This window comes from Mytilus californianus, unplaced genomic scaffold (assembly GCF_021869535.1).
Source record: "Mytilus californianus isolate M0D057914Y unplaced genomic scaffold, xbMytCali1.0.p SCAF_1, whole genome shotgun sequence".
Taxonomy (NCBI): domain Eukaryota; kingdom Metazoa; phylum Mollusca; class Bivalvia; order Mytilida; family Mytilidae; genus Mytilus; species Mytilus californianus.
Window position 1 is genome coordinate 73158728 of NW_026262581.1, and position 25830 is coordinate 73184557.

Genomic DNA, 25830 nt, shown 5'->3' on the forward strand with positions numbered 1-25830 from the left:
AGTCTGTTATACCATTTTCTGTTTTAAATTTTAACTTATTATAATAAAAAGTTGTCTCCCTTTCAACTACGTTTAAGAGAAAAGTTGTTATCTCCCATGTCCGATTTGACAATAAGCGTCTAAGAAAGACAACTCAACTTGGTTCCTATATTTTAATAAAATTATGATTTCATAATATTATGGTATTTCCTATTTGCCTCGACTGTGTATGTGTCTGTCCCAAGTCAGGAGCCTGTAATTCAGTGGTTGTAGTTTGTTGCTGTGTTACATATTTGTTTTTCGTTCATTATTTTGTACATAAATAACCCGTTAGTTTTCTAGTTTGAATTGTTTTACATTTGTCATTTCGGGGTCTTTTATAGCTAACTATGCGGTATGGACTATGCTCATTGTTGAAGGCCGTACGGTGACCTATAGTTGTTAATTTCTTTGTCATTTGGTCTCTTGTGGAGAGTTGTCTCATTGGCAATCATACCATATTTTCTTTAATATGTAGTAGGCTTTTGTATAAGTTGCCAAAACATGCCATTCTTGTGGAACAAAATATTTCGGTAGTATTAGATATCACTATGTCAGGTTTCTTTTTTCATCGTTCAACAAAATGTTTGTTTTCAGTTCTGTCTAATGTTGAGATATTGGTAAAATTGAAAATGGATCAAAGAGATAACAACCCGACAAAAGAGCATAACACAGCCGAATGTCACCAATGGGTCTTCAACACAGCGAAAAAATCCCGCACCCGGAGGCGTGCTTCAGCTTGTCCCTAAACAAAAATGTGAACTAGTACAGTGATAATGGACGTCATACTAAACTCCAAAACATATAAATGAACCAAAATTAACAATCATACAAGACTAACAAAGGCATTGGCTCCTGACTTGGGACAGGCGCAAAAATGCGTCGGGGTTAAACATGTTTTGTGAGATCTCAACCCTCCCCCTATACCTCTAGCCAATGTAGAAAAAACAAACACACAGTAATACACACAGTAAAACTCAGTTATTCAGTATATTGTTATCAATACTAATATTACATTTGGCCAATTTGGTCTTTTACTGTTGTCTGCTCTCTCTTGTTTTAAACTCCGTCAATGATAGAAGGGATTTGTATGTATTCAGTCAGTAAATCCGGTTTGCATCGCCGTCTGGCCATCCATTCGTCCTTTCTTTTATAAACTTACATTTTTTGTTCAATTTACCATAAATTTAAGGTCACAACAAATTGAAACGAAATACGCATATTCATTATGATTTGAACTATTTATAATTATATTATAAGGTTTCTCAAGAGTTCACTTGATATTGAGATATAACAATGAACGGGCATACATTCTTGTTTTTGTTTGGGGGATATTAAAACAGGATCATTTTCTTTTAACATGCTGGTGTATTTTATTAAGTAGTACAGTGAATTTATGACACGTTCTGTATTTAATTGCTCTCTCATTAGCGTTGATCCTACACAGTAAAAGAATATTAACAATTTGACGTATATCCATAAAATAAAACTGTTTTATTATTATAAGTTATCTAATAGCATATAGAAGGATAGTCTGTAAGTAGAAAATATTAACAAATATAAGACAGAAATTCATGTATCATTGGATTTCGTAAATCATTAGACGGATGCATATATCTTTATTTTCTGATGCAACTGTGATATCCCATTCGTTTAAATACACAACCTTATGTTTAATATTGTCGAAAATTTGGAATATCATTTTATCCTGCAAATATCTCACAAAATCATATGGAACACCTTCATTACCACGTTCGAAGTTATGTGGCCCTTTAATGAATATTTTTGCGCCAGGCACACGATCCAAGAATTTAACTATAGCGTCTTTGGCGTTCATTACATGTTCTTCATAAACTGACAATGGAGCAAAACCCATATGTATATACAAATGCAGCACTACGATCGGATTTTTAGAACGTATTACGTTGAGATGAAAGCTTGCAGGTTTAAAATGATGTATTGTCGCATTAGGTGAATAGGTGAAAAATGGGAACTCATGCGCAGCCCATGTAACAGTTATGTTGTCTCCCTTATTTTTACTGAAAGCTTTGATTGGTTGATGATAACCTTTTAGAGCAAGTGATGTCCGTTTAACCGAGAGTGCAAGATTTAAAACCTCAGCAATTGATGTAAGCCATTGTCGCACTGTAGAATCACCAACCATATAAATCTCCCGGTTTCTAAGACAGGCTATATACCTGTTATAACTTGGTTCAACTTTATTTTGGCATAAGAGATTATGCCATGTTTTATTATAAAAATATCCAACTGGGGACGATATGTTCCATGTGACTGAAGGATTTATTAGACTACACGAGTACTCTGGTTGAACTATGGTTTTATCTGCAAAAAAATAAAAAAAACAAAAGTGTACCCAAAATATGCATCAATAATCATATTAAACAGACATGTTATAAGCTTGCCATTGGTATGAATATGATCAATTGCTTTTGAAAGGGTTTAAAGGATTGTACATTTGATTTAATTTTTGTGTGTGAACATTCTATTTAAAGCTCCACGAAAACTTTTTTGTCCTCCTGTCCGTCCATCGTCCATGTGTCCAAAATATTATTTTCTAATTGATGATAACTTGAGTATATCTGGTTCGATTGTACTGAGACTTATACAGATGGGAGATATATGGAAAGAAAAGAATCAATCGATTTTTGGTCAATAGATCAAAGGACACGGTCACTCGGAAACTGCAAAAATGATACCAGGATGATAACCTGAGTTGCATTTGCTTGATTGACATGAAACTTATACAGATTGAATATATAGTAAAGGGAAAAAGTCTATTGATTTTTAAGGTCAAAGGTCATGGTAACTGTTTCAAAAAATATTTTTTAGGGAAAGTAGTTTTGAAATGGTTAATTGAGTTGCCCTTTTGGAATGAACTTATACAGATGAAAGATATAGGGAAGGAGAAGATTCCTATTGATTTTGGAGTCAACAGATTAAATGTCAAGGTCCATCTTGCTAAAATCACATCTTTTTTTAAAAGTTCCAGTTGGTGGTTGAGTCTAGTATTGGCAGCCATATTGGTCAATTTGCCAACACATCCGACATGATTTTCACACCTAAATGTTGATCATTGAAAAATTTATACATTTACTAAGATAAGTATTTAGTATGACGATAAATTTTCACTTCTGTTCTCGAACTATGAACAACAAATTTATTTATTTTGTAAAAAAAATATTTCCGTACTCCATGTACGCCTTACAACAAAATTATTATATTTACCTGAGTACGTTATTTTATTAAACGTCATTCTGTCCAAGGTTATAGTTGTCTTTCTAATATTGTTTTACATCACCCCCCCCCCCCCCCTTTTTTTTTTTATTAATATTGTATTTGCATTGTGTCATAGATCAAATTCATTCGTTCAATGTATATTTAATTGTTTTTGTTAATATGTCTTTTGATTGAACCATTTCAATTGATATTGTATAGTGTGTCTTTCTATGTTGTGATGTTACATTCAGGTTTTGTATAAAGTAGGCGCCTGTTAAAACATTTAAACCCGCTGCATTTGTTTGCACCTGTCCTAAGTCAGGTACCTGTTGTTCAGTGGTTGTCGTTTGTTGATGTGGTTCATAAGCATTTCTCGTTTTTTATATAGATTAGACTGTTGGTTTTCCTGTTTGAATGGTTTTACACTAGTCATTTTGGGGCCCTTTATAGCTTGCTGTTCGGTATGAGCCATGGCTCCATGTTGAAGGCCGTAATGGTTTACTTTTTACAAATTGTGACTTGTATGGAGAGTTGTCTCATAGGCACTCATACCACATCTTCTCATATCTATTTAGAACAGATTGAAACCGGTTTCAAATGATAAGATTGATGAAAATGCTGTAAAGTATTTCCTTAAAGTAAATAAGCAACATGTTGTCATTATTGTCATTGGTGTATTTGCAAGTAACAGGGTCGTCGACTTGTTATATTTCTCATAAAGATAATAATTTATCAAAAACGTATTCAATTTTGATCAGCAATTAGGTTTACCATGTTTACTTTTGAAAATAAAGTCTCACTTATGATTATGTTATTATGCCTTATTAATTACCTAGCAGGGGATGGATCTATGAGGCAAGGTGATCTGTCCACCAAGATGGTCGGTAGCTTATGTTTTTTGCACTTTGTCTTATTTTGTTTACTGCCAATGAACTTCTCCCTACCTTGTATTTTGGTATGTCTAATGCGCACCTCTGTTTGAAAATTTTGATCGCCTGTTGTACAATTTCCGATTTTTTATGTTCACAAAATATATTATTTAGGCATAACGGTATCGTACTCATATGATTTTTTTACAGAGGATGACCTTCAGGTCATTCCGATGTATTGCTATCGCCTAAATTTCCATTATGCAAATTAGTTTTGGGATTTCAACCGATCTATAAAAATTATAGATCCGCGGTCATATTACAAGGGAAAAAAGTGCATTTTTATACCTGCGATTCCGTTTTCCGTTCGTACGATGTTTCATCAAAAAATGGAATCATTTCAGTTGTTGATTTAGTACTGAAAATTTGACTGAATTATCTCCTTTTAAATACGGTGTTATATGTTTAATTGGTGTTTAAGAAAGAGGTCAGGTGCTCATGTTCATTCATAAAATTATCGTTCATTCATTCATGAATTTATCGTAAAATCAAAATCACTACACAGGTCACACAGGTTGTATACGTAATGTCAAATGATTACCTGTAATCTAAAAATAAACAAACTTAACTGACTCCCCTTACTATAGTGTGTGATAACATTTTGTGAGGAAATTCGATGTTTGCTATACCACTGTTCATTTCAACGCACTTTATGACGATACCACTTTATCAATATGAATGAAATTTTTTGCAGTGTTTTAAGAAATAATTTTACCTTAAAATCGCGTATCAATTATGAACTATTAAATGTTTTACAAGGACGAATTTTCTGTATAAAGTCAATAATTGTGTGAACTTTTGAAGCCCAAACTTTTTATAGCCTTTAATACGCTAATGAAAGATCCGAAAACTATACCCATACAGAACGACATGTTTTTGAAATTGTAGCAAAACTTTTGGTTGACAAATTTTAATTCGTTATTGCATAAATATTAACTTGAAATATCTGTCATTTTCTCCCTACCAAGTTTACCCCTATTACTCATTATGATGTGGACTGGACATTGTTATTGAATCTTATGCAATTTGATTGGATTAAGTTATTATTAGATTACCTTCAAACTGTTCATGCTTTTTCGTACGAGTATATCGATTAAATCAGAGCGTGCATGAATGTGTACAGTAAATTAAATGACCTGCAAACTGGACACTGGACCAGTCCATATTACGTTTTATCAATGAATAGATTTTTTTTTTTGTATTTTCCAAATTACAGGGCCCATAAAGGGCATAACATCAGATACAATTGATTTACATAATTGGTAACAACAACAATAATAGCGGCATATGAATGAAACTTAAGGTATGAAAGGTAACAATTGCCACTTTTTATCTTTTCACATAATTTTCCACATACACATTAGATAAATTATTTTTGATAGCCTATTGCGGAGAAAAAAGAGAAAGTTTACTGTATTAACGTTCTATTCCATTAAATACGCCATATTTCGCAGAAAAACATTTTATGCACGGCTACGCCAGGTAAAATTGTTGTTTATCCTAACAAAAAAATACAATTTTTAGTTTCATTAGAATATTATAATAATAATAAATCCCAAATTTATGTAGTCATTAGATAAAGTCCTTATATGTCCGATCTGCCTATTTTTGGACATCAAAAGACAATACGATCGTTTAAAGGTCAATTTCGTCTACCTCACACAATCTTGTTAGGCACTATAATGAAATGGACCTGAAATTTATTTCACATGTTTCCTGAAAATTGATAAATATCAAAGCAACATAGAGCTGTTTGTTCTAGTTCGTATAATGACAATTTAATGTCATGTTTGTTTGTGATGACCCCCCTTTTCGGGATTGCATCAGAATTATAGTTATCTCGTATCGCATGAGGATGACACATATCAACTGAGCAATTATGTTTAGGACTTAGTTTTAAGAAATGATGTCAAAGTAACATTATGAAAATATTTTTAGTAAGCTGAAATATATATTTATTTTTTACATGTTTATGTCTTGTAAGATATTTTATTTCTTGCCCGTTTTTCAACATTTGCGTCTGGAAAGTTGAAATGTTTTAACTGAATGGTTAATTTAAATTAATTATGAAAATTGTTAAAATTAAATCAATAAAGGAAATTATTGCCCAGTTACAAACACTACAAGGGGACAATCCATATTGATTTTTTTTTAGTTATATGTTTCAGCACATGTATAATTAACCCCAACTTTAGCCTGGTAAACTTGTTGTCTCCTTGTGAAATATAAAACATATTTAAAATGATTTCCTGCTAAAGTCTTTTATTGATATAAAGTTAAAACCGTCTTGCTTCTCACTAGTCAACACTCCTGTCCTGTCAGGTTTAATTCTTATATATATGGATGAAAAACAAAAGTCCACAAAGCATTAACATGGCAGCAATTGCTTTTACAGCCTTTAAGGCTTTGATTTTTTTTACAGAAGAGTGTCCACCATGCACTTGCACTGCACTATAATAATAGTAGAATAGAATGATATACAAATAGATGAAAATTATATATACATGCAACCGTATTATTAATATAATATATAACAACAAACCAGTGTATTCTCTGGAACTATTATTATATTAGTATAATAGTCTAAGGTATACTGATTTGTATCACTACAATATAATAGTTATTACGGTGAGGTTGAATTTCCTGTCATTTATTCATCATCCAAGCAGGAACTTGTATCAGAAAAAAAAATCTCTGTAAATTAACCTCAGTTTCAGGTATAGAGATGTGATCTGTTTCTGTGACATGTGCTTTTGACCATACACAAGAACCTGCGGTCATCCGATGTTCAGTACTTCAGTACTTTGATTTTATTCGTACCATGCCGTATTATAAAGCATCAAGGATGAACTGTAAAACCTCACACCTCATTGACTGATATATTTTTGATACGGATTTCAGAGAACATACCTGATTTAGTTCATGAATTAGATCACGAATAGTTACAATGAAAGAGATGATTTCAGCTTTGTAATTGTGAACTCTCCATATTTGCTATGGTAATAACGGTTTGTATCCGACTGACGAATATTGATTGTCACTTTGGTATCTTCTTTTTACCACCAGGTATGCTCGAGACAAAAAAGTTTGGGAAGTCAAACGAATAGAAATTGGAGATAGGGGCATAAAAACTAAACAACACAGCTATGACAATCTTACACTAATATCTTAAAGCACTTGTATCCTAAAATTTACCTAAGGTGTCAATTAAAATCAATAGAATTTTTTTTATAATTTGTCAAAATGTAGTTTTTATCATGCTTTTTCCAAAATATAATAAAAAGTATGGGTCACGGGTCTTTTTTCACGCTACAGGTTGTGCAAAATTGTCAGATTTTGTATAGATTATGCATGGAAAATCCAATTTTGTGTGATAAAAAGAAAACTACACCATAGAATTTTAAGATAAAATGTAAGAAGATAGCTCTTATAGCATGCTTTTAAATAAGAAAAAGAAAAAATGGGGTCACCGGACTTGTTTTCTTGCTACATATCAAAATAGGTAAATTCACAACACTTTCTATTATAAAAATTACTTTATCTGAGTTATCTCCCCTTATGTGGCAAAGTTGAAAAAAATGAATCAAACAAAAACATTGTGTTTTTTTAGAAAATACAGCCGTAAATACGATAAAACACATAATTTTCTATATTTACACGAAAAGTCTTAAACATGAATTACATACTACTCTCAAAATTGCACATTTCATTAAAGATCTAGACCAATTGTTATCTGCTACTTCAAAATCCAAGCTGGAGGAAGACACCCCAGCCACCTTAAATAACTTAATGATCAATTCAATTTTAGTATGATTCATTTTTAGTAAAAATAAATCATTCAAATAATGCCAACATCGAGTTCCGGTTTGAGTAAGTTTTAAGAAACCCATTTTTGTGAATGAGATGTTGCCTGTTACTTTGATAACTTACCACCAAGTATATCAACTTTAATTTCCTTTATCATTTTATATCTGGTAGAACTGCAAGTATAAAAAACATTTTTGAAATAATGTTTGAAAAACGACCATATAAAAATGTAATTCAAACCGTCACCAAGAGCAAATCACAAAAGGCTTCACGTATATGAACACATCTTTTCAATCAAATCACGCACATAATGCATCTCTAAAATATCTTTAATATTAAAAGAACAAGAATTGCATGGTAAAAATGAGTTTAGATTGTACAGATTGTTTTTGCATTTGCATAACTCATATTACATGCATAAAGATTCCTCCTGTTAATTTGCAAATGCATTCTTTATGTCCTTTTGAATGTCAAATTATCCCCACAATAGAATTTTCTGAAACTCAGCAACTTCACCTGACGTCACACATATTGAAATGCAAAGACTTTCTTTCTTTGAATCTGTTTTGTGAGACAATAAACTGGTTAGAAGCTAATATGCTTCTGAGACTAAGATATCAATCATAAAGACGTCATGACTAGTTTGTGAAAAGCATGACTATGCATTGCCACAGTATAAATATCGACAGGTTATATATATGACCATACGTTTTCTTCTCAGTATAGTAAAACATTATTCAGTTATGATTAATTAAATCAAAACAAAATCAATGTTAGTACCGATGAACCGTGTTAATTAATTTGATAATTAGTTTCTAAACATACGTTTTCTATAAACAACATAACTGTCAAAATTAGGATGTGAATTTCCCTTTGTTATAATGATTCTTCGTGTACAGCCAAATTTCCAACCATCTCTTTGTATCTTTGAAAAAAATCTTAAGTGAAGATATAATGTAATTTGTGATTAAGAAATCTCCAACTTATTAATTTTCCTATTAAACATAGTTTACGTTCATGAGACTATAAAATATGGTTGTTTTACAGGAGAAACTATTGGTGCAAGCAAATAAAAAAAAAAAAATAGAAGCAATGTGAACTACGTTTAAAAACAAGTTAGAGGTAACTAATTTTTTTTATCATGGTTGGCTAGCTGTCTCCTTGACTCTTCAAATACATAGAATATCTTCACGAAGGTCTTACATAAATTCTTACGATAACTATAATTTAAATCCTGACTTGTAAGTTCATTTAAACTGAAATTGATTTTTTTTTTAAAAACAGCCATAGCTGCTAAATAACTTTAATGCCGTAGCACTCTTTCGCTGGTTCCTTTCAGGTGACACTCAAATTAACAGCGTCAAAACATAATAAATACAATATTGCTGTGTAATAAAAAGAAAATCAACCATTTATTAACGAAAATATTCCCTCAAATGCCGAAATTCATTTAATATAAAAATTTATTACCTCAAGAAATGCTTCTGTGTTTTTGTAAATGTAGATACGGTCATATCTCCAATTGGGGCATACCAGTCAGAACAAGTAAACCCGGGTGTATCTGGTAATGAACAAAACCATCGCATTCCATAATTCATTGATGTAAAGTCACATATGCCGTGTTTTGCTAGTTTGTGAATCCCACAGATACCTTTAGCAGTTTCTCCACGGGCATTCTTAAAAACTCCTTTTAAAGTCCGTAACATTCCATTCCTATATATGTAGTTAACAAATAGTCCAATTGATTCTTTCGGAAATGACAATAAAAGTTTGATGTGCGGAGATCCGCTCCATAATGCCTTTATCACTCCAATATATGTACCATTGCCATAATCCACTACATATCCCACTGAACCTGCGCCTTTCTCAGACATCCAAATTTTTATAAAATCACCACCATCAGTTAAAACGTCACCCCTTTCATTATGGAGGATTATTTTAAGGGTTATAATATCACCAGTAGTAAACGTAACTGATTTATTGTTTATTACTTCCACTGTAGATTTTGGCAAATAAACAAGAGATTTACCGAAATCTAGGTTGTTATACTTCATGTATCTTTTATAATACTTGAAGTCAGTTGCCATAAACGTTTCAGTTTCATATTTGTATCCAAAACACAAAATCTGACATCTACAATAATCAAACAATATGTAAATATATACAGAGAGAGTAACAAATACATATTTAAAAGATCAAAGTTTTCTTTTGTCCTACCTCTTCTCTCACTTTTGAATCAATCGGCAAACCTCGCCAGATTCCGCTAGGCTACCCTTTATTTATCCACAGTTTGTAGAAATAGGTATTCCATCCGACAGTAAACCCATGATAAAAAGGATAGTCGGTCTGGCTGTACATGTTCGGGATGAATAAATACGCAGCCATGTCCGATCGGAAAATGAACATTTAATCCGATGGCTTACGTTGGGAGAGTGCCACGCTCTCTTCGTGCTAAAATGCGACAAAAACTTGTTGAGGAATCTGTACGAAGTATGTTGCGCGTAAAATTGTGCCCCTATCAAACACACTCTTTTTCCAGTGGCTGTTGACATCCCCCTGCCCAACTGACTTTGCAAAACCTAGCTACTGCATTTACTATTACATTGTGTTCCTCCTCAATATGCATGAAAAAGTTGCTCTCAATCAATACAAATGTGTAAATAAGTTGACCCTTTTCACATTTTGTACAGTTTCTTATGAAAATTTATAAAAAAAAAAGAAGCACAAACTCGGGTCCGTTTTAGATGTGTAATATAAAAATAAGGAGATGTGGTATGATTGCCAATGAGACAAATATCCACCAAAATTCAAATGAAGTGGATGTTAGCAACTATAGACAACCGTACGGCCTTCAACAATGAGAATAACCCATACCGTATAGTCGGCTATAAAAGGCCCCGACATGAAAAATATGAAACAATTCAATTGAGAAAACAAACAGCCTTATTATAACAAAACAATTGGCGAAAAACAAATATGACAGATATGAACCAACTACAGCCACCGAACTACAGGCTCCTGACTTGGGACAGGCACATACAGAATGTGGCGGGGTTTAACTAGTTTGCTGGCACCAAACCCGCACCATAACATGGGACAGTGGTGTAACAGTAAAACATAAGAACAATCTATAAAATCAGTTGAAAGGGCTTAACTCATCAGATCGATACAAAGCAGAAAACATCAAGCGAAAACACAGACCGGATGTGGCAGCGTATCTCTACATCCCACAACAAAATAGACTTTAAGTAAAGATCTGAGAGTACTCGCAGTTACTGACAGCTATAGTTCAAAGCCAATAACAACTCCGTGAAAAACATGTGTCTAAGATTAACATATCAATCAGTACACATCCAACATCCAATGGATTTAGTTTAAGACGGTATTAATTTAAAAATAAACCATGACCTTGTGCAATGCCAAAAATATACGTATTGACAGATTGTAGTACCGTGAATGTGCATATGTAAATACCAATAATATTTAGTATGGCATTAATTTACTAATAACAAAATCAATCAATATTTATACCAATAACAACAATATTCAAACATCTGTGTTGAATTTGTAACATTTTAGAATAATTGTATTTGAAGGATTGATATTTTTCCCGGATCGTATCTAAATTTCCGGGCTCGACTCGATAAACAATATTCTCGTAAAATTTATTGTGCTATTCCGATGGAAATAAGTTTTCTTCATGTACAACCAAACTTGCAAACAAAATCTTTGTAGCTATGGAAGAATTCAGTAAAGGTTTTTTAGGTAAATTGTGGTAACTAAATCCCTGACTTCATAATTTACCAGTAATACACCAGACTCAAGCTAGCGAACACTAAGCCAGCGAACAATAAGATGCATCAAGCTAGCGAACAATAAGCCAGCGAACAATAAGAAAACGCGCCAACATGATCATGCCTAAAAACCGAAGACTTGCAATAACCCAAAACGTCCTTTTAATTCTAATGACAATAATTTCCAGTAGGAGAACGAAATGCATTTCCATTTTAACACAGAGAAAGTTAATTAGTTATTCGTGTATCTAATACAACTTTTTTTTAACCGGACATCTAAAATTCCTATTAGGTAATCCTTTCTCTTTTTGGTGCTCTCTGATTAGAGATGGGTTTGTTGTTTTTATAATAATGAAACAATTAATAACAATAGTTCACACTAAACTAGTGTACATGTAACGATACAAATAAATCTTCTACTTTACATTCATAAAAAAGTCCCTACGGCAAAGCTTTTGTCCACACTAGGTACAAAATGTACGAATAATAAACAATTGCCTAAGGTTGCCTGGACCCAAAGACCCAGGTGGGTAAAGTTCCGTAACTTTACCCACCTGGGTCTTTGGGTCCAGGCAACCTTAGGCAATTGCCTATCATTTGTACCTAGTGTGGACAAAAGCTTTGCCGTAGGGACTTTTTTATGAATTAAAGAAGGGAGGGGGTTGGGTCACCCTACCCCAACTTTGGACCTCAATTAAAAAAGTTCCGTAACTTTACCCACCTGGGTCTTTGGGTCCAGGCAACCTTAGGCAATTGCCTATCATTTGTACCTAGTGTGGACAAAAGCTTTGCCGTAGGGACTTTTTATGAATTAAAGAAGGGAGGGAGTTGGGTCACCCTACCCCAACTTTGGACCTCAATTAAAAAAGTTCCGTAATTTTACCGACCTGGGTCTTTGGGTCCAGGCAACCTTAGGCAATTGCCTATCATTTGTACCTAGTGTGGACAAAAGCTTTGCCGTAGGGACTTTTTTATGAATTAAAGAAGGGAGGGGGTTGGTTCACCCTACCCCAACTTTGGACCGTTTCCCCGATTATAATTCCAATGTTAAAATGAAATAGTTTGTATTGTTGTGATTGCATCCTCTTCTTGTTAATTTAAATCAGTGTAAAGAAATTGTTCTTCTGGTTTCGGTTTTTCCGTCTGTTCCCCAGTTTTTTTTTAAATATGCCTCCTTGAAAAGCTTTGATTTGAAAATTTTGTCTGTTAAAGTAGCTAAAATCTTTATATCCATTCAGATATCGTGTCACATGTGTCATTGTCACATAAAACACATTTCCTATTGAAATGTAATAAATAAATTGCCAGTTTTCAATCAATCCTAACGAAAACTGTGGATATTTATTAGCTTTTATTTCAACTTATAATTCTGACTGCAAAATTCTGTTCTTTACGTTCCAAAATCGGTATTTTGTTTTCTTTTAAAAAGAATATAAGCATGTGGATTTAATTTTATCTTTACACTAGTTAAGTATGGTCTAATATTTTTATTTATTCACTATTATCATGATTATAAAGACAAACCGTTTCTACTCAAAGGTAATCAAAACAGGGAGAGGAGAACCTAAAAGGCATTTGAAAATCCTACAAGAGATGTCCTGTGTAGTTAAGAACTGTTACAATTATGTTGTCTTGAATATATAAATAAATAAATAAATAAATAAATAAACAGTTTTCAATTAATAGTCTTTTTGAAAATGTATAGCTTTTCGTCTTCTTCTGGAAATGATTGTCATCAGATTTCAAAGAACGTTTCATGTTAATGCAAGTCTTCGGTTTTTAGGCAAGATCAGTTTGGCGCGTATTTCTTATTGTTCGCTGGCTTATTGTTCGCTAGCTTGATACACCTTATTGTTCGCTGGCTTATTGTTCGCTAGCTTGAGTCTGGTCAGTAATACATAGATTACGCCGATTAAAATCCAATAGGTCACTACAGACACGGGCATAGAGAACGAGTTGTGATATATAAATACCGTTAGGCGGCGCCATAGGAAAATTACCGTTAAAAAAGGATTTGATAACCATACCAGTATAGTGTGAATAATAGTCAGTTAAATATTTTTGTCCGGAAAAGTCTTCAAATTTCACAGTAAAATCAAGTTTTGAGAAACTTGCGGGTACTGAGCATATTGTAAAGGAAAAGTGGGGTTGCATGCATTATTTTTGTTTTAAAAAATTGTGGAAAGATTGTAAAATACGAAGTACTTAAATAGCATTTTAGCTATATGTATTTGCATGATATTACATGACGGGCAGCCGAAAATTAGCATCAAAAGGGGCGCTTGACGATAAGAATAAATATTTTAGAGTTCAACAATTATTATACGTACCCAAACAATTTTTTCGTTGCAAGGTGAAGTATTGGAACAGCAAATATCAATGACCATAGCACAAGTTTCTTATTTAATTTGAATGTCGTGCTGAATCTAAAACAAAAATACATTATTGAATTCCATAAACTTGATCTGTGGAGAGACGATAAGAATTCGGAAATAATATTTCGACCCAAATATATTTATGTAGATTGTGCAGATCTATAACTTTAAAATAAAGATGTAAATTGAGGTTAAACTTTAGATACACATTTGCATTCAAAAAAGACTAAATGGTTTATTATTTTTGCAAAAGCATTTTTTTTTTGTTTTGCTCGGTAAAAACAACAATACGACGCGAACTGCTAGGCTAACATCCTCAATTGAGTTTTAGAAATCAACTGAATTCTTTTTTTTTTCGTCACTATTATGTTAACTAAATCAAATTATCAGATTTTTTCCTCGGAATTGTGTTTTTACATCACAAAAGGTGGCCTCATAAATGTATCACATCGTTGATCATTTAATATAAAAAAAAAATCATTTACCGTATCTATTTCCAATTTCAGATGTTTTGCAAAGGGAAACAACTTGAGAAAAGACAATATTTGAGACCTATCAGATCAAGTGGCACAAGCATGGTGTCTTCCGCGGGATTATTGTGACAATTATTTTCACTTCGTACATCACGCAGTACTGTAGATAACAAAAAATCATGCTAAAAATAGGTGACAGTGTTATAGTAGAAAAATTTTGGACATCTTACGAATGACAAAGTATGCTCCCTGCATACGGTATGCATTGGCAGGGAAACAGTCTCTTACGAACGACAAAGTGTGCTCCCTGCATGCAGTATGCATTGACAGTGAAACAGTCTGTCCAACTTCCGTAAATTGGAAACAAAAATGGACTATCGTAAAATAAAGATAAAAACGTCTTTTAAAAAAAGTTATTTTTATTAAATCTAGTTTTCGAAAAGAAAAAAGAAAAATACAACGGGAACATTGTAAAAGTCTTATAGTTGAACATTCAATTAATTATTGTGTAATGAAGATATATTGACAAAACATCTACCTCTGTTGGTACTTTCTATTTAAAACGCCAAACGATGGGCTAGACGAAATGTTACTTCTTAAAATTGGGAAGTTGACAATGGTAAAGTTGTTATCGTCACGTTTGTCAGAAATCCGTATGCTAGTTTGACGTCGCCCATCTATGTCTATATTGAGATAAAGATCCAAATATGAAGCAGGCCTTCTAGTTTTGGTAATTATTTTAATGCCTAACTTTATCTAGCTATAAAACCAAGTTTAATTTACCATTTTCTTCGGACAGTGCCTGTACCAATGTCAGGAATATGACAACTGTTTCGTTCTACTGGTTGATATAGTAGAGCGTTTGATTTTATCAGATTTCTTCTTCTTCTTTAAGTTTCTAGCGATCCTTCAATTATTGAAGATTATTCGCCGGGCGTCGACTATAACATTTTATAATTTACACTGTAGCAAGAAAAATAAAAAGAAACAAAATCAAAAAATCAAAATAATGTATGTGCATTTGTAAAATTTCATTTAGATAAAACTATATACATTTGATAACAAAATAGTTAGGGATAGAAAATGGGGATGAGAGCAGATTCTGAGATCATACTCTTGAATCCCTGTACTGTACTGCATGATACTATTTGTTGTGGCAGAAGATTCCAATCTATAACTGTTCGTGGATAAAATGAATATTTATAACTGTCTTTAGATGTTTGTATTTGCCTAAATGAGTGTGGATTGCTATGTCTAGTTCTATTGTCTAGTGGGATCAAAAGGTTAAATGTAGGGACTGCAACAATTTCATGTATAATTTTGTAGAAGAAGACAAGTCTGTATCGTAAACGCCTAATTTCAAGTGGGTACCAATTTAAGTCTGTCATCATTTCAGTAACTGAGCTGGTGTTATGGAAGCGGTTGCATGAGAAGCGCGCTGCTCTTCTCTGAACTTTTTCAATTTGTGAAATTTGCTGTTTTTGATGTGGATCCCAAATAGTTGAGCAGTACTCTAGTTTTGGTCGGACAAGAGCTTTAAATGCATGTGCTTTAACTTTAGGTGAGGCTATTTTAAGGTTTCTACGAATAAATCCAAGAGACTGATTTGCTTTTGATGTCATGTTATTGATATGTTTGTCCCATTTTAAATTTGATTGAAGAGTTAGGCCTAAATATTTTGTAGAGTCAACTTTTTCTAGAGAGTGATTGTGTAATTTATAAGTGAAGTCTAAAGGTTTGCGTTTTTGAGTTACACTGAGAATGTTGCACTTATCAGGGTGAAAATGCATGAGCCAGTCCTGCTCCCATCTGCCGGCCGCTTCCAAGTCAGACTGTAATTTATATGTGTCATCTGGTTTTTTAATTTCCCTATAAATGATACTGTCATCTGCGAACAATCTTAATGTACTATGTTCAATATATTCTGCCAAATCATTTATAAATATTAAGAATAAAATTGGACCAAGCACTGTGCCTTGAGGTACCCCAGATGTTACAGGAATTTTATTTGATGTTTCACCTTCAAGGACTACTGTTTGTGTTCTGTTTGTTAAAAAATCTTGAATCCAATGTAATGCATTGCAATTTATACCGTAGAAACCGATTTTATACATGAGATGGTGGTGTGAAACTTTATCAAATGCTTTTGCAAAATCCATTATTATGATGTCTGTTTGAATGTTTTTATTATTTGAATTTGCAAGATCTTGAATAAATGATATTAGCTGAGTTTCACAGGAGCGAGATGATCGAAAACCATGTTGTAAGTCATATAGAATTTTATTTTTTTCCAGATGTTTCATTATATTACTAGCTACAACATGTTCTAATAGTTTGCAGCAGATGCAAGTCAATGATATGGGGCGATAGTTTATAGGGTCGTGTTTGTCGCCTTTTTTGAATGCTGGACATACACTTGCGTGACGCCAGTCATCTGGGATCTTTCCAGAGTTCAGTGATGTTTGGAATATGATTGACAAGATGGGAGTGATAGATGTCTTACACTCTTTTAAAATTTTTCCATGGATGAGATCAGGCCCAGCTGCTTTGTTGATATTGATGTTATTTAGAAGTTTTTCTATGCCCTGTTTTTGTATTTTAATATCAGGCATCTGTGGATGTTTACTGACGCCCTTATCTGGTATTGGATCATCTGTTACAGGTGTGAATGCTTTTTTGAACTGCTCATTTAAAATATTAGCTTTTGCTTTTGAATCAGATGTAAGTGAGCCCTCTTTTCGGAGTGGTGGTATGTTAGAGCTTTCAGACTTTTGTGTTTTTATATAACTGAACAGATTTTTGGGGAAGCTCTTTGATATAGTAGTAGGGTTGTCATCAACTGGTATACCACATATCATATTTTCAATATAATTCCAATAAGATGTTCTTTGTTGTTTTTGTATTTCATGTTTTAATTTTTTGAGTTGGTCTTGTTTCCCTTTGCCTTTCAATTTGTACTTTTGATATTTTTTCTTGTACTTTTTCGTTTGTCTTCTAAGACTGTCTGTTATCCAAGGTAGATTTTTGCTGTTTCTCATCATTTTCTGTGGTATGTTCTCAGAGATAGTGTTTTGTAATGAGTTTTTAAATATTAGCCAAAGTGTATTTGTATCTTCACTATCCTTTTTATGCATGATCTTTTGATATGTTTGATCTATATCCTCTTTTATTTTTTGCCAGTTTGCATTTTTATATTTATAGATTTTACGTGGCTTGGTTTGGCATCTTTTTAATGATAATAAACATTCTATATATACAATATCATGGTCTGCCTCTCCTAATGGTGGTATGGTTTCAGTTTTTTCAATGATGGCTGGATAATTTGTTAACACAAGATCTAATATTTTATCATTTCGAGTTGGTATGTTTACAACTTGTGCTAAAGAATAGTCATTTATTATGTCTAAAAATTGCTGATGTTGTTTTTGATTTGTTTTTCCAGGGATGACACTTGTTGTTTCCCAATTGATGTTCCCTAAATTAAAGTCCCCACCAATAATTATGGCTGACTTTGAGCTGGCGTTTATTCTACTTATTGATTCATTTAGCAAATCTAAAGATGTATCATCATCTGACTGAGGTCGATAATAAGCACATATATAACATTTACGTGCATTTGATATTAAAAGTTCTACCCATATCATTTCACATCCTGTGTCTAGTTCTTTGATTTCTGTACATAAAAAATTATTTGATATAGCTATGAGTACGCCTCCATGACATTGGCCTTTTTTATTTGGTGGTCTATCTTTTCTAAATACCGTGTATTGATCTTTTGAAAAATATTCATAAGATGATGTTTTAGGATCTAACCAGGTTTCAGTACCTATTATTATATCAGGCTGTGTGGTATCGATCAGAATATCTACTTCTGGTTTTTTGTTCTTAATAGACTGGAAGTTAATATTTACTATTTTTAAAGGTCTGAGTAACTTATTTTGGGTATTTGTACCTTTTTTGTTTTGTTTTCTGGTGTCCTTTTGTGATATTGGTGATGAACAAGCATGTGGCTGTCCAGGACTACCAATGTCACTTAACAACGAAAAAGAATTGTTTGTGACAGATGATGATAGGTCAGTATGGTTAAAAAATGAACTGCTAAAGTTTGGTAGTCCACATTTAATACAATTCCAGGACAGGTTACTGTTGTCCATTATGTTATACATTGTAGTTTGCATACCTCCTTGACAGTCTACGTGATACCAAGTTTTACAAGAGTCGCACTCTAAAGCTTTACATTTCCAAGTGACATTTTTTCCACATGAACCACATGGCCAGCGTGGCATTCTAGGGCCTGGGTTGAGTTCAATTTGGCCGCTTAATAAAATTTTTAGCAGCATGTGGTGGTTTTTCAAAGTTGCGTGTAATGCTTTATTGCAGCAATGTATTTTGCATGAATGATATAACCAAAAATACATGGATACAAATTTGTTCTCTGTAATGGTAATTTTTGGAGCAAATAACAAAGCATGATGATCTTCACTGTCTTTTGGGTAAGATTTGATAAAGGGTGACCTTCCTGTAGTTTTGCCATTATGCAATGACACAAACTGTTGATCTACTTCATGACACACACAATAGATCGTAATCAGTGTGAGTACTGTACTAAATAAAGACATTTTATTGGTAAACTGTTTATAACTGTTTATTAATATGATGTGCTCGAACATAGATAGTGAGACAATAATTGAATATAAGCGTTAGTAAATAATGATTTGTTATACTGGACTCGTGTTGCTACCCACGAGGACAATGAACTTGACAAATGAGCAATATTAGTACATGAAAAGTAAAGCAGAACTAAAGCAAGTTAGTATGCGATTTGTTGAATGTTTACCTTTTTATTAACCGGAAGTGGTGTACGTGACAAGTTTTCACGAGTACTCACAGCTGATATGCAAGAAAGGTATTTAAAGAGTTTTGTTTTCTACATTTAGAATTAGTTCACTACTATATAGTTATCAAATGTTTTTCGTGTCAAAAAGATGGTATCTTTGTAACTTAAAGCCTTTAAACTCAGAAAATATCAGGAGCAAATTGAAGTTCGTCTAAGGCGCCCGACGTATGCGCACTCTAATCTTTTATGGACTTTCCTCTATTTGAATTAAATTCGGAGTTTGGTATTTTTGTTAATACCTTCTTTTTTTTAAAAGTTAGACTCCGTTGTGATCCATTTAGTCTTTACTTTTCCTTTCATTTGCATGACTGTTCGGAGATAAACGATATATAATGGAGTTTTGGATAAGTTTTAGCCAATAGAGAATAATGGGGAAATAATAATGAATAGAGACAAATGGGTTGCCTTAAAAATATAAAGGAAAGAGAATAATGGACAAAAAATAATAACAGAGGTAATGGCCTTAAAAATTATGAATACAGAATTTAGAGTCCCCTCTAGAACTTCATAATGCGTGACATTCAAGTATTATTACTATTTAGGAAAGATTGTTTAGCTTACCTCCCTTTGTAGTTTTCCATCTGCATTTCAAACTGAAAAAAAAATGTAACATACCTTATAAATGAATGGCATTAACAATTACGGAAATGGAATTTACCAGAAAAATTATAGATTAGATCACAATAATATAAACGCAGATGATTAACTTAGGAAAAAATATAAATAACAAAGTAAAGGATGAGCAGCATACAAATAAATCTTAATAGACTTGAATTTTCTGATTGTGTTGTGTGGCAATTGGTGAAAAAGTAATAAGCAAAACATCTGACAGAATATGACGAGATATTATTTTTAAGAATTATTTTCTAATGGTTGTTAACTATTTTAATCTAGAGGCCCAGTGTTGCTCATCTGCATCTTCTTCAATAGCCATGTTTTTGATAATAATCAGCAATGAAGAGTTAACAGGCAATTTCAACCATGTTGACATATTTGTAGATCTTGTCTTGCTGGTAGTGGTTTGCTATTTAAAGTTTTTATCTACCTGTTATTGTTTTGAAAATAAAAGAAAAAAATGAAGAAAAAAATCGTCATTATAATGTAAAGGGAAATAACTTCAATAAGGAGTCAACTGACGATTTCGAGCTACTTTGATTCATTTGTAGATCTTGACTTGGTGATCATTTTCGCTGTTTTGAGATTTAAGGCAAAAACGCAAAAAAAAAATAAGAAGATGAAAAACCGTCATTAAAGAGCAATAACTCTAATAAGGAGTCGTCTGATGATTTCAGCCTTGTTGACTTATTTGAAGATATTGTCTTGTTAATCATTTTTCATAAGAAAATTTCTCTTTATCTATTATGGTTTTCTAAATAATAGACAAAAATGAAAACAATTGATAAAATTTGACATTTAAGGGCTATAACTCCTATCAGAAGTCGTCTGGCAGTTTTGTCATTTCCCCAAAGGAGATTACTTTAAATAAATCAAATATAAACGGTAATACTTGTCCTTTCCAGATTTAGCTATTTCAGTTTTACACGATAATTTCTACACTAAAATGTACGATAAAATGGACGATTTTTCATTCCCTATTGTTAATTTTCCTTTTTTGGATGGTGATGTTCCTTTGGCACCATCTTACGGTGTTTATATTTCACAACACATTCGCTATGCCCGCGTTTGTAGTGACGTTTTTGATTTCAATGAACGCAATCTATGTATTACTGGTAAATTATTAAGTCAGGAATTTCGTTACCACAAATTACTTTAACATTAAGATATGACAAAGGAAAATCACAGAAAAGTTTCTTGACATTTTTTTAGCACAGGTACTAGTATACTAGCATCATTTTGGGGTACTTGAACTACTTGTTCTTTAAATTTCCCCCGTTTAATCTGTTGAATAACAAATTGCCACTAAAATTCAGCATTTCAAAAGTGGACACTACCATACCTTCTAGATCTCCATTCCCAGGGTAGGTTTTTTTCTCAAAATTGAAAAAAAAGGAAACTACACAATAAAACAAAAAGTATTCTTGAAAGAGAAACACATTCATTCATTATATACATTGTATTTATGGATATCTGTTAAAGTTGAAATATATAATTTGAATTTTTTTTTGTTCAATTTCCATCAACTTTCCGATATAGACTCTATGAATGAGACATAATACAAAATAACAAAATAAAATAACGATACTTATTCCAGGCAACACAAGTATATGCACATACAACCAAAGTAAATAAATTAAATATCTGCTGAAAAAAATCCATACAATAACCAGAACACCTACAAGTCTTTCAAATTACCGAAATATGGAAAAAGTAAAATTGCAGGTGATTGAGAAATTAACCTCTTTCCAGCGTTTTCGCATTAATCACAAACATAAAAAATGTCAAACTTCTAAAGATGCAGTGACCTTTTCAGTGACAAGCAGTTAAACTGTCTTCCATTTGTGATGGTCAAGGTTTTTTAAAATGTGAATGTTCTGGAAAGAACAGATGTTAACAAAATATGTATGTCTGTCGAAAAGCAAGGCAATTGTGTTACAGATGTCACCCAAACTTATCATGCAAAAATGAAGTAAATTGTAGTCTTAATATCTTCTACTTCTACTTCTACTTTTATGTGGTTTATCTGCAGTCGAAATTACTCAGATATACTGTGCGCGTGTGTCAACCAGTACACGCCATGTTAAAAATAAACAAAAACTATCGTGTATTTACAGGAAAGAAAACAAATAAAATTATGTGATGTTTGCAACAACTGTACAGGGTTATAATCAGGTATCCATAGTTACGTCAGGAACTCCCACACACAGACCCGGAAGGCGTCGGTTGTGGGGGCTTGGATGGCACCTTCAGGAAGTTGGTTCCAGTCAACAATTGTTCTAGGGATAAAGCTGTATTTATAGGCATCTGTTGAAGTGCTGACTCTGGAAAACCTGTCCCTGTGATACTGTCTGGATGTCTCTTGTTGTAATCTGGAATGATGACTGATGCTTCTCCATGTAAGGTCTTATACAGGAGTATGAACCTGGTTCCTTTTCTGCGTGTTGCTAGGGTTGGCCAGCCAAGTGTCTGTAGGATGTTGGTAACAGTTCCTGATTCCCGAGAATAAGTTGTTGTTACAAATCGGGCAGCTCTTCTTTGAACCATTTCGATTTGGTTAATGTGGCACTTTTTGTATTAGTTCCATACTGCAGATGCATACTCAAGGTGAGGTCGAACTAATGTTTTGTATGCGCTCTCTGTTTTATATCTTGTGGACACTTGTTTAAATTCCTACTTAAAAATCCAAGTGTTCGGTTAGCTTTTGGTGTTGCTTTGGAAATATGGTGGTCCCAATTCATTTCCTCTGACAGTTCTAAACCGAGGTATGGGTAGTGCTGTGCAGTTTCCAGGTAATGCCCCATCATATTATAGTTGTGAACAACAGGGTTGCGTTTTCTGGTCACCCTAAGGATCAAACATTTTGCTGGATGGAATGTTATCTGCCAGCGTCTGACCCATTCTACGAGTATGGCGCAGAATTTAGGTCAAAAATACTTATTTACGTATAACCATAATTCGATTTACATATATACATGATATACGTAAATCGAATTATGTTTATACTAACTTTATACAGAAACAATTCCGTATATACATATATCAAATTACGTATATACAGAAATAATTGTGTTCAGTCTAGGTGGCCGAGTGGTATAGAGCGCTGTTGTTTCGATATCTCATTAGCATGTGTTCGAATCCCGGCGAGGGAAGAACAATTGTTGTGCTGATATTAATAAAATATTTATAGTAATTATGAATATAATATGTGTTTTCAGCCGTGTATCACCTTTACTGGTGATCCAAAGGATGGATCTGTAGTAGAGTTGTCACTTGTAGTAGTATAAAAAATATATAATATATTAAGAAAATGAAAATATAGTTCTATTTCAATTAATCAGAGAAATAATAAATATATTCCAAATCATTAATTGAAATGACAATATGAAACATAAAGACATTATCCAAATAGAACAATTGAATAAAATTTTACCACTGCATTGAGTCTACTTATATAGTTGGCACAACTAAATAAGAAAATAATGAATTGATGTACATACCTACTGTATCTTATAACGAGTAGCTAGTGATAAATCGAGGTACCTCTATATGTCCACTTTATGAATGAAAATGTATTACTCCCATGGCATCTGGAGCAAGTCGTTGAACTTGAATTTCCCATGTGGCTTTACAGAGTTATCAGACTGAATTAACAGTGAACTTGTCTAGTTTATAGACCGCGGGATATTTCTAATATGGGGCCGAAATCAATTTGCGCCAATTACCGTTTTAATAATTTATCACTTACGCCACTGATGTTATTTTTATGGCATTAATAGGACATTAGCTGTCAAATTAATTAACACCGAATAGATTCAAACCTGAGACATAATATACCCATAATATATATATTGGCTAGTATACTATTCCCAGTTCAAATTCTTTTAATTGATTAAATTTTATAACCAAGAATGAGAATAATTTTTTTACCCCTTAAAAGTTTAAAAGTTGTTTAAACACCTCATTCGTTTTTAATCTAATGTTTTCATTCATTTTTAATCTATTGTTATATACTTATTTGAAGTTATTTTCTTTTAGAACGATAGGTCATTCTTTTGAAGAAACAACCTGGACGATAACAAGTTTCAATAACATATGCTTCATGATGGTGCACAAAAACCTTTGTCATGTCTTTTCGTTTTGTAAAATACTGATCAATACTGCTGCTTCCTACTTCATGAATTGAAAACAGAGTACGATTCCGCCAAACTATAGTGCAAGTTTTAAAAACATTATGCAAAATCAATAGTAATACGGAGACAAAAAAGGCTGGGAGAATCAAAGCAGTAGGCCCGGTAAGACCCCTTTTTGACCCCAAAATATAGCATTTTTACAAATTTGTTGAAATGTAAACTTTTAGCTATTCATTGGAAAGTAGAATACTTATGTTCCATAAATATGAGCAGTTTTCGACAACACAATGCACATGCATCAGGTACTAGCACCATAAATTCATGCAAAATTACTGAAATCTTCACATTTTTAGCATTTGTGCTAATTTTAAGACGGTTTTTGTCTAAAATAGAAGTGGCCGCATTTGTGTTCAGTCTTTATATTTAAAAATATGTTGTATTTGATGATAATACATAACATATATAAAGGTTGAAACTGAACACTAATGCGGCCACTTTCATGCTAGACCAAAACCATCTGAAAAGTGACGTTTTATGGCATATTTGATAGATTTTTCATATTTAAGCTTGAATTTGAGCGTTTTAAATGACCAAATCACTTCAAATATTCTACATAAACTAATTGAATGGAATGAAGTAGACACTAAAGCGTTTAAAAAATGTCAAAAATATTTCTTCAGATGTACTTCGAATTTTAGGCCAAAACTAGCCCTTACTGGACCTTCTCCTTTTGGGTTCAGTATTTCACTGATTTCGGAAGCCTTTCAAGCAGCTAACCATGTAAAATATGCATAAATGCTGACAGAAATTGAAACTGAAATTAAGACACTAACTAGCAAAGAAGACAAAACATTACATGCAGGAGCTTCAATAGTTCCTACTAAAATGTAGTCCTTAGAAACAACAAATGGGACTTACCCAACAACATCTGAAATATCTATTTCATATTCCATACAACACTCCTTGCTTACATACGAAGTTCTTGCTGTGGATAGTTGATGCTTAAGCTTACAATGGTGAGGGTCTTTACAGTAATTTCTAAACTTCCCGATGACAAGATGTCTAAAGTCTTAGCAATAGCAGAATGTGTAGTTACATTAAACAACTATTCTTTTTATACCATTTCATCTAAAACTGGCATTACAACTACACCATGAGTTTGGATAAAAATAATATATATGTCAATCTAAATTCCCATGGCTTTCGTGCATGATACTCGGAAGTATGAAAATATCTCACTAGCTTAGAAAATAAGGAAATAGGCAAAATCCAAACATGTCATATTTACCTTATGGTTCTGCTGCACTTGAAGAAGGTGTTCGTATAATATAAGCGGGAGCTTATTGTATTGACTTCAATGCTGAGGCAATTGATGATAGAAATACTTTTCACTCCAAACTTATGGCTGTCTTTCAGTAGAAAACAGACACTTCAAACGCTATCATAAGTCCCTTTAAAATTTAGCTTGAACAAGACAGATCTTTGACGTTTGATAATTCTAATAACAAACTTATGACATTATTACCAATGGACAAGCTAAAAAAAACTTATT

The 25830-nt window shown here is 32.8% G+C and overlaps 1 pseudogene; it reads right to left on the reverse strand.

Moving 5' to 3' along the window:
* Positions 1-1568: 1568 nt before the first annotated feature.
* Positions 1569-10617, reverse strand: LOC127737912 (NXPE family member 1-like; annotated as a pseudogene).
* Between the last annotated feature and the right edge of the window lie 15213 nt (positions 10618-25830).